This window comes from Chrysemys picta, unplaced genomic scaffold (assembly GCF_011386835.1).
Source record: "Chrysemys picta bellii isolate R12L10 unplaced genomic scaffold, ASM1138683v2 scaf1478, whole genome shotgun sequence".
NCBI classification, from domain to species: Eukaryota; Metazoa; Chordata; order Testudines; family Emydidae; genus Chrysemys; species Chrysemys picta.
In genome coordinates this window covers 1-12,811 of record NW_027054184.1, presented here as the reverse complement: position 1 = coordinate 12,811, position 12,811 = coordinate 1, and the positions used below count along the sequence as shown (strand labels likewise).

At 46.5% G+C, this 12,811-nt stretch overlaps 1 pseudogene; it reads left to right on the top strand.

Moving 5' to 3' along the window:
• The first annotated feature begins 749 nt into the window (after positions 1 to 749).
• LOC122173335 (paired amphipathic helix protein Sin3a-like) lies at positions 750 to 3,758 on the top strand (annotated as a pseudogene).
• Positions 3,759 to 12,811: the final 9,053 nt, after the last annotated feature.

The following is a 12,811-nucleotide window of genomic DNA, read 5'->3' as shown; positions in this document are numbered from 1 at the left end:
GCCAAGTAAGAGGTACTTCTGGGATCTGTGTGCTTCTAGACTCCTGGAATGTTCAGCAATTATATCTCTGCAAAGTTCCCATGTCTCATCAAAAGTATGTAGGCTGCCTAGATGTAAATTTCAGAGTAGCAGCCATGTTAGTCTGTATCCGCAAAAAGAAGAACAGGAGTACTTGTGGCACCTTAGAGACTAACAAATTTATTAGAGCATAAGCTTTCGTGGACTACAGCCCACTTCTTCGGATGCATATGTAAATTGTGATTCCTTAATCCTCAGTGAAGAGAAAGAGCTGTTTTTTTCATTATGTCAAGATGTGAGAGGTCGAGGGTTGTCTGATTCCCAACTTGTGGTGTTTTTCCTTTAAACATGAACAAGTTGGTTACAGTGCACTCTTTGTGAAGTGACAGAATGGACTTCTTTCTTCTAGGTTAGGTATAAGCTGGCTGAGAGGTTCAGAGTTTTGTGTATGCCTGTGTTGCATGGGGTGAAAAGAATATCTAGATACAGGACCATAACAAGTATCAGAGAAGTTTGAGAGCTCTGAAATGTCTGGCAAGTGGTTAAATCCATGTATTAAATAAATTATGGGATGTCACAGATACCAGGGACTCTTTGGGGCAGCTGGTTACAACAGTTGAGATTTCTGTTATTTGTAACTTCTCACAAAGCAGAATTCTGGGTTATTGACAATGAACCCAGACCCAGCCCTGGGACTCTGTAGGAGGTATACGGGGGGGCGGAAAAAAAGTTTGGTTTATGTTCTGTTGAATGCCCTCATCATCACCCTGGTTAGTGGGGTATAGCCATGCATTTGTGGCCTATTTAACCTTCTGTAAAATAACATAGCCACAAAACCAATCTAAAGATTCATGGCCATTCCTGGAGAATTTTGCTATGCACGTTGTACCTCATTTGAAGTCCTTCTGAAACTTTCTGCTGTTTCAGTGGGCAATGGGCACTGAGCAGAAGCCTTACTGCCTCCAGCTTGTCTGGTCTAGGTTTTTATCCTACACCCATCAATGTGGTATCTTAGCATCTCGTAGCTTCTGTTTTGTTTTTTGTTGCTGCTAAGGTTAAAGATGAAAGAGGAAGAGTGGCGAGAAGCCCAGAGAGGATTCAACAAGGTCTGGAGGGAGCAGAATGAGAAACATTACCTGAAATCCCTGGATCACCAGGGCATCAGCTTCAAACAGAATGACACCAAGGCCCTGTATGCAATATGTGTAGGCCCTTGACACCAGAACTTGGGTTGTTGTGATGGATAATGTGAACTCTGGCCCTTCCCCCATAGTGTTTGGGGTTGTAATGAAAGAGGAAATCCAGTTCACTGGCAGTGCTTTGTACAAGGGTCTTAAAGACGTGGTAAGTTGCATATGTGAGACTCAGCCATGCTCTGTGTATTTTGTCTTCCTCCCTCAGAGGCAAGAGCAGGCATCAAAAGATAATGCTGGAGTACCCATAGGCCCACACCTGTCACTAGCCTATGAGGACAGGCAAATCCTGGAGGATGCTGCTTCTCTTTATCATCCACCACGTGAAACAGCAGACAGGAATTCAGAAAGAGGACAAGTACAAAATCAAGAGTTGCTGGTGCGAGCTCTCAGACGTGGAGGAGGAAATGGATGTGGATGAAGCCACTGGGGCTGCGAAAAAGCACAACGGAGTTGGGGGCAGCCTCCCTAAAGCCAAGCTGCTGTTCAGCAACACAGCGCCCAGAAGCTACCGGGGAGGAGGGGCGGAGGGGGGATGAAGTGTACAACCTCTTCTATGTCATCAACAACTGGTACATCCTCATGCGGCTTCACCAAATCCTATGCTTGCTGCTGCTGAGGATTTGCACCCAGGCTGAGCGGCAAATCGAAGAGGAGAACCGGGAAAGGGAATGGGAGCGGGAAGTGCTAGGCATAAAATGAGACAAGAATGACAGCCCAGTGTGTGGATCTGGTACTTGATCTGTTTCCTGGTGTCTTGAGGAATCTGTGTTCCTCCCTCTCACCTGCCTTTAGGTCTTGTCTCTGTAAAATCCGGTACCTGCATTTTGGTAGTTTCCAAAATGTGAAATATAAGGATGCTGGTGGGCACTGAATGTAGCACAGCATGTTATCAAGGAGGAGATCTCTAGACCTGACCCTGGGGCTTGGAACATCCTACTTCATGGGGCTGTGGGGGAGAGGCGTGGTATTTTGTATTGCTTTAACACTCCTTGCCAGCTGAATTTCTTAATTTTGGGTTGCGCTATTTTTCTACCTCATGAATTTACAAGTTGGATAAAAATCTTCTCTTGCCCCAAGCTTGTTATAAAATATCTCAGTGGAGGAGTCAGCCCCTGGCAATTGACAAAGCAGTCAGTTTTGGCTCTGGTATTAAAAAGTGTGTCTCCTTTTAAACTGGTGTTCAAATGATTTACCGACTAAAGAAAGCAGGGCAGGCCAAACCCAAGTAAGTCCAGGCAGTCCTATGTAGACCAGTAAAGAGCCTCCTTGATCTTCCATTTTCTGTTACAATGTTCGTGTAATCTGAGTGGTCTCAGCAAATATATGTATTTAGAATTCTCCAAGGGCTGGTTTCCTTAGTGGTGATAATGCTACAGTACTAAACTGCCTATGGCTGCCTGTTTCCGGCCAGCTAAAACCGGAGTAAAGTAGCTAATTTGGATTGAAGCAAAGGAGGAAGTGTGGACAATCTTTGTTGGCCTTGAGGGATGCAGAGGTGTTTGAACCTATAACAATTAAAAACAAACAGAAAACACAGAGAACTTTTCAAATTCCCTTTAAATTGGCATTGTTCCTTAACCAGTATTTTTAAAAACTTTATTTTCATCTTCCCTTGATGCCTATACCGCAGTGATGAGTGTTAGTTCAAAACTGGGTGTACCCCGAATGGCTTTTTTCATTTTCCTCCCCTTTTTACTGTGTTTCTGCTACAGCCCACAAAACCTTTTAGAAGCTACATTAGCACATTCAGCTTGGAAAGGCGGTAACTGTCTGTGTAGCTTGCTCTGGATAAGGTGCTGGAGAAACAGGAGACCTGGGTTCTAGTTCGAGCTCTGCTACTTAGTTACTATGTGACCTCAGGCAAGTTGCTTCCCCCAACCCCCTTGGTCTCTGTTTTACATTCTTCAAGGCGGGGCCTAGTTGGTTGTGTGTCTGAATGGTGGCAAGCACAGAGGGGTCGCAGATATAGTTTGGGACCTCTGGGTGCTAGTGAAATACAAGTTAATAATAATGTGCAATGCGTATATTTCATAAGAGCCTTAGGACATATCTGCGTTCATATCTTTTTGGTGAGGTCTCTGCTTTAATGGTGTGCATAATGTTGTTTTGGTAGCAAGAACCTCTTTAGTTCTCTTTAGTTCTGAGAATTTTACCACCTCTGCCCTCCTCCGTGAGGCCTCTGATGGGTTACAGACCTGGCATTAATTTGAAAAGCTCTCATTTAAAGTCTTACAACGTTGTTCCTCATTTTATTGACCATTCTGGTAATTCATCAATTTGTCTGAGACCTTCAACATGTGGCCCTTTTGCTCCCAGAACTCATAGTGGGCCTGTAGGAACTGCCTTTGAGGGGTGTTACAATGTAGTTCATGTTACACCTTCTCTTCCTCTAGTGGATATTGATGTGGAGGATTACTACCCAGCTTTCAGAGGGGTAGCCGTGTTAGTCTGTATCAGTAAAAACAACAAGGAGTCCTTGTGGCACCTTAGAGACTAACACATTTATTTGGGCATAAGCTTTTGTGGGCTATAACCCACTTCATCAGATGCATGGAGTGGAAAATACAGTAAGCAGGTATAAATATACAGCACATGAAAAGGTGGGAGTTGCCTTACCAAGTGCAGACTGTCCTCCACTATCCAAGAGATGCCTAGTATCAGGTGGGACCACATTTGAAGTGTTCTCTTGCTCTTAGAAAACCTGAAGCATTTGTAAACACAAGGACCAAAACTGTAAGGACTCTTGGAAAAGGTTCTGTATTTCTTTTGAATAACAACTTGCTTCTGGATTTCACACACGCTGGCTGGCTCTTGAAGCTGGTATATTTGTGGCTTTCAGCTGCTTGTTGTCACTTGAACTCTGTAAGCCCAAGTGTCGACTCTCACATGCTGGCTACCTCGATGATCCAATTTCTATGGAGAATTGTTAAGCACAAATTAGAGTATAAAGACAGGGCTAAAAACAAGTTCTTAATTTCAGTTTTGACAGGAAATCGGCAGTCAACCGGCTCTTTATTTAAATTTGGGAATATAATTAATAATTAGAATTTGATTTAATTATTTTTAATTTCCCCTCCACAAACAACCAACTAATCAAGCTTTGGATTTGGTGTAGCAATTCCATGGCAAGAGAACTGGCTAACAAGCCCTTCCCGCGTACCTCGATGGTCTAAATCTTTACCAGCTGTCAGGCATTTCCTTCATAATGCTCACTTAAAGGTTATTAATCCGTAGTTACTTTGTATGTGCAACTGTACTTTGCCAGCATCATTATTTATTTTAAAGGACACAATGTTTTCCAATGGGTGTAGGTGTAATTCACAGTAGAAGAGGCTACTATGTTCATAACCTAAATAATTGTTTTTTAGTTTTAAAACTTAGATGGCTAGAATTTTTTTTTTTTTTTTTTTTGCTGTGGTTTGACCAGACAGAGGTTTGAAGCAGGAATTTTGAAGGGTATGTTCATTTCTAATCTGCATTGATGGACATATTCTTTAGCTGGTTCTGAGACTTGCGTGGTGCATAGTGGAGAAGAACTGGAAATCTGACCAATTCTGCCACAGCGTATATGTATGCAGGGGAGATAAAATAGTTTCTCATCAATTATAGCTTTTGACATAAGTGTTTGCATGCAAACATGTAAGTCTAGAAGTGCAGGCAAATGATGAAGGCTCAGCTTGGCTTGTTTTGATTAATGTCAAACTCTGCTTGTTGCCACATGGAGAAGTTTATTTTGGAGATTTTCTTAGTGTTCTATTTTGTCTATGGCCTGACTGCAGAAGGCAGGTTGTCCATAGTGCACACTAGTGCAAAGCCCTCTGACTGACTTGGGGAAAGGGGGCTACTGCAGTATACAGTGCACCAAGTCCAGAGGCATTTAAAACCACTTCACTAACTCCTCTTCTCTGTGTCCTTCCTGCTCCCAGCTTCAGCACATAGTGAGCGATGAGATCTGCATGCAGGTGACAGAGCCACTAGTGGCTCAGGGGTGTCAGGAATGGGCCTAAATACTTCTGCCATGGGGTTTAGGGCAGAAGAGGAGGAGCTCTCTTTTGATTCAGCTGATCGAGACTGAAATCTTGCCTCCATCCCAGGATACACCATGGTTGTGTCTTCCTCCTCAGACTCACTCTCGGATGTGCTGCATAGGGGTAGGTTAGCTGCAGGGGGCTGGCTGTCCACGTTGGAGGGCAGCTTTGGTCCAGCACCTTCGTTCTGCCCGGTTGCCTTGTTGTGGCCCATCTCATAAGGGGTGCCTACCAGTTCTCCCACAGGGAGCAAAAGGTTTCTATGCACTGTCTTTATCTGCCCTGGACCCTCTTCAGGTTTAATCTTGTAGACCGGCAGGTCTCCTAGCTTTTCCATCACCAAATAAGGTATTGCCTTCCATCTGTCAGCTATCTTGTGTTTGCCAGCAATACCCAAATTTCGCAGCAGGACTCTGTCCCCCGGCTGGAGCTCTTGTAAACGTACCCTAGCATCATATCGCTGTTTGTTGCGGTCTGCGTTCTTCCGAGCAGCAGATGTAGCTAAGTGATAAGCATCCCGCAGCTTTTCTCTTAGTCGGGATACATATTGCTGATGAGTTTCATAGCTATCTCCATCCTCTGATACACCAAAGCACAGGTCTATGGGTAATCTTGGTTCTCGTCCAAACATTAAGAGATATGGGGTGACTCCTGTAGCATCATTCTTTGTGGCATTGTAGGCGTGCACCAGAAATGCGACATGTTGGCTCCAGGTTGCCTTCTGCTCTGGCCGCAAAGTCCCCAACATATCTAATAGGGTTCGGTTGAACCTCTCTGGCTGAGGATCACCTTGTGGGTGATAAGGCGTTGTCCTAGACTTTTTAATTCCCGCTATCCTCAGCACCTCCTTCAGAAGATGACTCTCAAAGTCCCGCCCCTGATCCGAGTGTATCCGGGCTGGAAATCCATAAACTGAGAAATATTTCTCCCACAGTACTCGAGCAACAGTGGTGGCCCTCTGATCACGTGTGGGATATGCCTGCGCATATCGCGTATAATGGTCAGTCACTACTAGAATGTTCCCAATATTCCTCTTGTCTACTTCTAAAGACAAGAAATCAATGCATACCAACTCCAGAGGTTTGTTGCTGGTGATATTCTTCAGATATGCAGCCCTCGTGGGCAGAGTTTTCCTTTGAACACATCGAGCGCAGGTCTCACATTTCCTGCGAACATCTTCAGCCATCCGAGGCCAATAGAACCTACTACGAATAAGTTCCAGGGTCCTCTCCATCCCTAAATGTCCAAAGTCATCATGCAGGGCCCTCATGGCCAGGGCTCTGTACTCTTTTGGCAGCACTAGCTGTGCTCGTTGCTTTTGTAAAGGGTCTGTGGTCACTCGGTGTAGTACTCCCTGAATCAGTTTTAGTTTGGTCCATTCTCTCAATAGTAGTTTACCCTCCGGGTTAGGTGGGACAACCACAGCTGGGCTTCGCCCCTCCCTTTTTGCAAGTAGTGTATCACGAATGTCAATATCTTGCAGATGGGCTTCCTGCCAGTCAGCCGCATTGAGCATGGGCAAAGGAGATTGGTCCAACGCAATATAGTTCACTGAAGCAGAAGGCACGCATTCAGGGGGCAGGCCCAAAGCTTCTGCAGCACATCCATGAAGACTCTCCTGGGACTCTGGTTCCCGGCGACTCACACTGCAAATAGCCCTCACTCCATCTGTGGGTATCACAGCAACTCCTGGTGCCTGTGGACGCCTGGACAATGCATCTGCTCTACATTGCTTCTCCCTGATCGGTATTGAATGCTGAAGTCATAGCTAGCCAAAGCGGCCACCCATCTTTGTCCTGTAGCATCCAGCTTAGCACTTGTTAACACATAGGTCAGTGGGTTGTTGTCCGTCCACACCTGGAACTGAGCACCATATGAGTAGTCTCGAAATTTCTCAGTGATGGCCCATTTCAAGGCCAAGAACTCCAGCTTGTGGGTGGGATAGCGAGTTTCACTATCAGACAGTCCTCTGCTGGCAAAGGCTACAGGTTTACGTCTTCCTTCCACTTCCTGGTACAGTACTGCTCCCAGACCCTCCAAACTGGCATCAGTATGCAGGATAAATGGCTTGCTTGGATCAGCAAAGACTAGGACCGGAGCATGAGTTAGGCATGTAATGATTTCTCGAAAAGCCCTTTCACATCTCTCATCCCACCGTGGCCCAAATGGTTCGAAGGGGCCATAGTGTCTCTGCACAGGAGGCTTTGGGGACCTCCCCTTATTCTTGGTCTTAGATTTGTTCCTGCTGGACTGGTATCCCCTGGTAAGATCATTCAGAGGTTTTACAATCGTAGCATAGTTCTTCACAAATCTGCGGTAGTAGCCACTAAACCCAAGAAAGGTCTTGAGTTCTCTGTAGTTACTTGGACATGGCCATGTAGTGAGGGCTTCTATTTTATCGGGATCAGTACTCACACCCTCTTGGGACACGATGTGACCCACATACTTCACTGAGGTCCTGCAGAACTGGCATTTGTCAATTGAAAGCTTCAAACCATAATCCTCTAACCTATCAAGCACTTTAAGAAGTCTTTCTTCATGCTCCTCCAAGGTTCTTCCAAACACAATCAGGTCATCCAAATAAACTAACACTTGCAGTAAATTCATGTCTCCCACAACTTTCTCCATAAGACGTTGAAATGTGGCAGGTGCTCCAGAAATCCCTTGGGGCATGCGTTCAAACTGATAAAACCCTAATGGGCAGATGAAGGCTGTCTTCTCCTTATCTTCTTCACCCAGAGGGATCTGGTAGTATCCACTCCGAAGATCCAACACAGAGAACCACTGGCTTCCCAGCAAACAGTCTAAGGCATCTTGGACTTGGGGCATTGTGTACTGGTCAACCACAGTACGGCGGTTTAGGGTGCGGTAGTCAATACACATCCGGATTTTCCCATTCTTTTTACGGACCACCACAATGGGTGAGGCGTATAGGCTGCGGGACTCTGTAATGATGCCATTCGCAGCCAGCTCCTGAAGATGTTGTCGCACATCTTCCATCTCGGAGAGGGCAATTCTCCTAGATCTCTCCCTGAAAGGTCGAGAGTCATGTAGTCTGATGTTGTGCTCTACTCCTTTTGCACATCCCACATCCCACTCATGCAATGAGAACACCTTGGATCTTTCACAAAGTTTCCTCCTCAGGCGATCTTTCCACTCCTCGGACAACGGTGAATCTCCAAAGTCAAACTTTGCAGGGTCTATTGTCGGAACTTGAGTCTCACACTGGGGTTTTACAATTGATTCAGGCTCGAAGAGATCTGCTATCTTTTGTCCTTGCTTCACAACAACATCTCGACTTGTTTCATTAGCAATCAGTATAGTCACCTTTTCCTGGGCTTCAGCAGGTAGGGTTATGACTCCACTGGGGACCAGCACTCCTTCCGGGAGCTCTCCTTCAACCGACTGCTTTACCATTGCTAATGCCCCTTTACTGCCTTTCAGCCGGGTACTCATGACAAGCACTTCTTGCTCCGTCCTTGCAGGCACTACTAAGGGGGTTGTGCCCATGTACTTCAGTGCCCCAATCGGTAGCTCAGATGTCTCCTTTTTAGCACCCTCAATCTTCCTATAGGCTTCAGCACAAAGCGTATGGATCATCAGGGTATTCAGGTACTGGTCCCCAGCCCGTCGTCTGCAGTAATCCGCAAGCACCTTGAAGAGACTGGAGTTGGTCCCTATCAGCACAGACACATCAGAGGTCCCTTTAGGGTCAGGGCATATTAATGCAGCTGTGTCCACCTCTTCTCTTACCCCAGCAACCTCCTCTGGGAATTCCAGGTGCACTATGACATACCCTTGGTAGGGGTATTCATCCATGCTGAGGCCACACAGACCAACGCCAGTCAGTGGCTGTATAGGCAGGTGCCTAAGCATTTGTTGGTAGAATGACTGAAATATAATAGTCACTTGAGATCCAGTGTCAAGCACGGCTTTACACTCCTCCCCTTCAATCTTCACCATGACCTCTGCTCGAGGCCCTATCAGTCCTGCGGGGATCCCAGCTGGACGGTCTGTTCTGGGGGAATCTTCAAATCCTGCAGGCCTGGGTGGTCCCCATCCCCGGACTCTCTGGCAGCTACCGGATCTCTCCCAACTGATCCTCAGCTTTCCATACACTAAGGAGGGGTTTTCTTCATTATGGCACTTGGCAGCACTGTGTCCATCCTGACCACATCGGTAGCAGAATAATTGTCCTTTCCCCCTTCGCCCAGATGGGATGGTGGCTCTAAATGATGACTTCTCCATCGCCACAGTCAGAGGCTCCTTATTCCCGGAAGTCTTAGCTCGGTCAATGGTGCTTTGCAGTTCAGCTATCCGTTCTGTCAGGACCTGCACTTGTTGGGCAAGTTCCTCTGGGGTGCTCACCATCAGTACACTGGCCGTTTGCAGTGGTGTTGTGCCGGCTGGCTCCAATGTTTGGGCTTCCCAAAACTCGCTGGCAGCCTGCCTTTCTTCCTCTTCTCTGACCTCCTTTATCAGCTGGGAATAACTTGGGGGATGTTCCCGTCGTTCTCTTAGCCGGAGATGGAGTAGAATCGCGTTCTGATACTGAGCTCCTCTTACAATTTGAGCCAGTCTGGTCCGATCCATCTGTTCAGCAGTCACTGCACCCCTCATGACAGCTCTCTGAAGCAGTCTCTCCAGCCTCTGTATATAGGCTGAAATCTTCTCGCCAATTTGCTGTCGGGAATTAAGGAACTTACAGTAACTGTCTTCAGGGCCCTCTACACTCCCAAAGGTATGATCAAGGGCCTCCAGGCAGTCCTTCACACTGACCCCAGGGTCAATGAGCTTCAGGGTGCGAATCACATCTAATGCTGGGCCACTAAGGCTCTCTATTAGACATCTTCGCTTTTCTGCATCAGGTACGGCCCACTCCTGCAGCATTTCAGTGGTATGCTCCAACCAGGGTTCGAACTCCTCTGCCCCAGCAAATAACCTTAACTCACGACAAGAGTTTGACCTAGCATGGGACAACACAACCTTTTCCAATATTTGCCCCAGTGCTTTTGCCCAATCATTGGCTGAGGCTGTGGCCCCTGAGCTAGAGGCTGCAGGGCCGGGGCCCAACAAACCTGACATATTAGCCATTATACAAACAGTAATTTCCTCAAAATATAAACATAATTGTTTCCCAATGCAGTGGAACACTCAACAGGTGCTTGCGAGGGGTACTGACCCAGGGAATCCCGGACGAGCCCCCAAAAATGTAACCCTTCTGCCCATCTAAGTTGGCAGCAACAAGGGCCGGGTTCTGTATCTAGGGGTTCCGTTTCAATAACGCAATGCAAAACCGGCTCGAGCCCCCACCCAGTGACCTGGGACAATTACATACCACCCCCTGGGCGCCTCTAGGAGGCAATACTTCCCCTCTCGCAAGCACGGAGTCTGAGTGTAACAGAAAATGTTTAATAACATGAGGTAAACGACATCAGCATTAAATTGGAAAAACAACACAAACAGGCTTCATGAGCAAAAAACCCACCCCAGCAAATTGGGCTGTGTCCTTTCCCTTTGGTTCTTGAAACCAGCAACCCAAGAATCACCAAGGTCCCAAAAGTCCAACAACCCCAAAGTCTCTTGGGTCCAGCAACCCAAGGATCACTAAAGTCCCAAAAGTCCAACAACCCCCCAAAGTCTCTGTCCCTGGTCAGTGCAGCCCCAGAGTTCAAGCGGGGGGGGGGGAGAAAAGGCACGCAGGGTGTTAAGGGGCACCTTACGTGATCCGAGGCCGACTGGCTGCCTCTCCGTGGGGTTCCACCGCAGCCTTCTCCACGAGCTGCTCCACTCCACCAGCTGTCCCGTGAGCCGCTCCCGCCGTCCACGAACTGTTCTGGCAGCTGCTCCGCTCAGCTCTGCTCCACTTCAGCTGTTCCTTGGGCCGCTCCCACAAGGCTCCGCTCTGCTCGCTGCTTCTCCAGCCGCTCCGCCCTGCTCACCAACCTGTGAGTCGCTCAGCTCCACTCCAACCATCCCTGTGAGGCTCCACTCTGCTAGCTGCTCCACCAGCCGCTTAGCAATATAGCTTCAGGCTCCCCCACTAGTTAACACAGTCTCAGTGATCTCAGCTCTTAATAACTTTAGCTCTTTTGTGATTTCAGCCCTTAGCAATTTGGGGAGCCCCAGTGCTAGTGCACCATTGGCCCAAAGTGAATTCAGCTCAGCAGCCTGTAACTAGACTCCTAATAGAATCAAAGTTAGCTCTGACATTCAACAGTGGAGAGAGGAGGTAGTGCAATTGGTGTTTCAAACCCTCAAAGAGGGCCCATACCATCAGATATAAATACCTGACCCCATCCTCTCTCCATTCACTGGGTTTTGTAACCCATGCCCCTTGTCAAGCAAGTGCTACTTAGGTAATGGTGAAGGGCTCCCTCAGTCCTTCTGTCATACAACAGTTCCACTGGCCTTGATTCACAGAATCAGGGTAACAAAACTTTATTCTTCCTGCCCCAATAACAGAGAAACTGGGGATCCCACACCAGCCCAAGTAACCACTTTGAGTTGCTGTTGTTTCATGCCAGGCGAGTGGGTGTGCCTATGCAAACCAGATCAGCCCCTGGAGTTCTTTTCCACACTCGCCATAATTCACCACCAGATGTCAGGGTAGAGCTCATCCTGACTGCTTACATAGTTTTAAAACTTAGATGGCTAGAATTTTTTTTTTTTTTGCAAAAAGAAGAACAGGAGTACTTGTGGCACCTTAGAGACTAACAAATTTATTAGAGCATAAGCTTTCGTGGACTACAGCCCACTTCTTCGGATGCATATAGAATGGAACATATATTGGCCAAACCGGACAGTCTCTACGCAAAAGAATTAATGGACACAAATCTGACATCAGGAATCAAAATACTCAAAAACACTTTAACCTGTCTGGTCATTCAGTGACAGACCTGCGGGTGGCTATATTACAACAGAAAAACTTCAAAAACAGACTCCAAAGAGAGACTGCTGAGCTAGAATTGATATGCAAACTAGACACAATCAACTCCGGTTTGAATAAGGACTGGGAATGGCTGAGCCATTACAAACATTGACTCTATCTCCCCTTGTAAGTATTCTCACACTTATTATCAAACTGTCTGTACTGGGCTAGCTTGATTATCACTTCAAAAGTTTTTTTTCTCTTAATTAATTGGCCTCTCAGAGTTGGTAAGACAACTCCCACCTGTTTATGCTCTCTGTATGTGTGTATATATATCTCCTCAATATATGTTCCATTCTATATGCATCCGAAGAAGTGGGCTGTAGTCTGAGATTAACTCCTCAATGGCCTGAACTTCAAGGGAAGAGAACTGGATGTTGCATACATCCTGACCGGAGTGGTGCATTTAAAGTTACATGCTCAGATATGTCATGAAACCAGAGGTGTCTATCACAACTGGATTCTCAGCAGAAACAACACAATTTTAACATGTTCCCCTTCCTTTTTTGTAAATAAATGTACATATTGTCAATTTTTTTCCTTTTTTTATTAAAGGAAATATGCTTGATGTGCTAGTATAACTGTACCAGCTTCTTGTGTACCATAGTACCAGGTGGCTTGAGAGTTAGTACCAACAA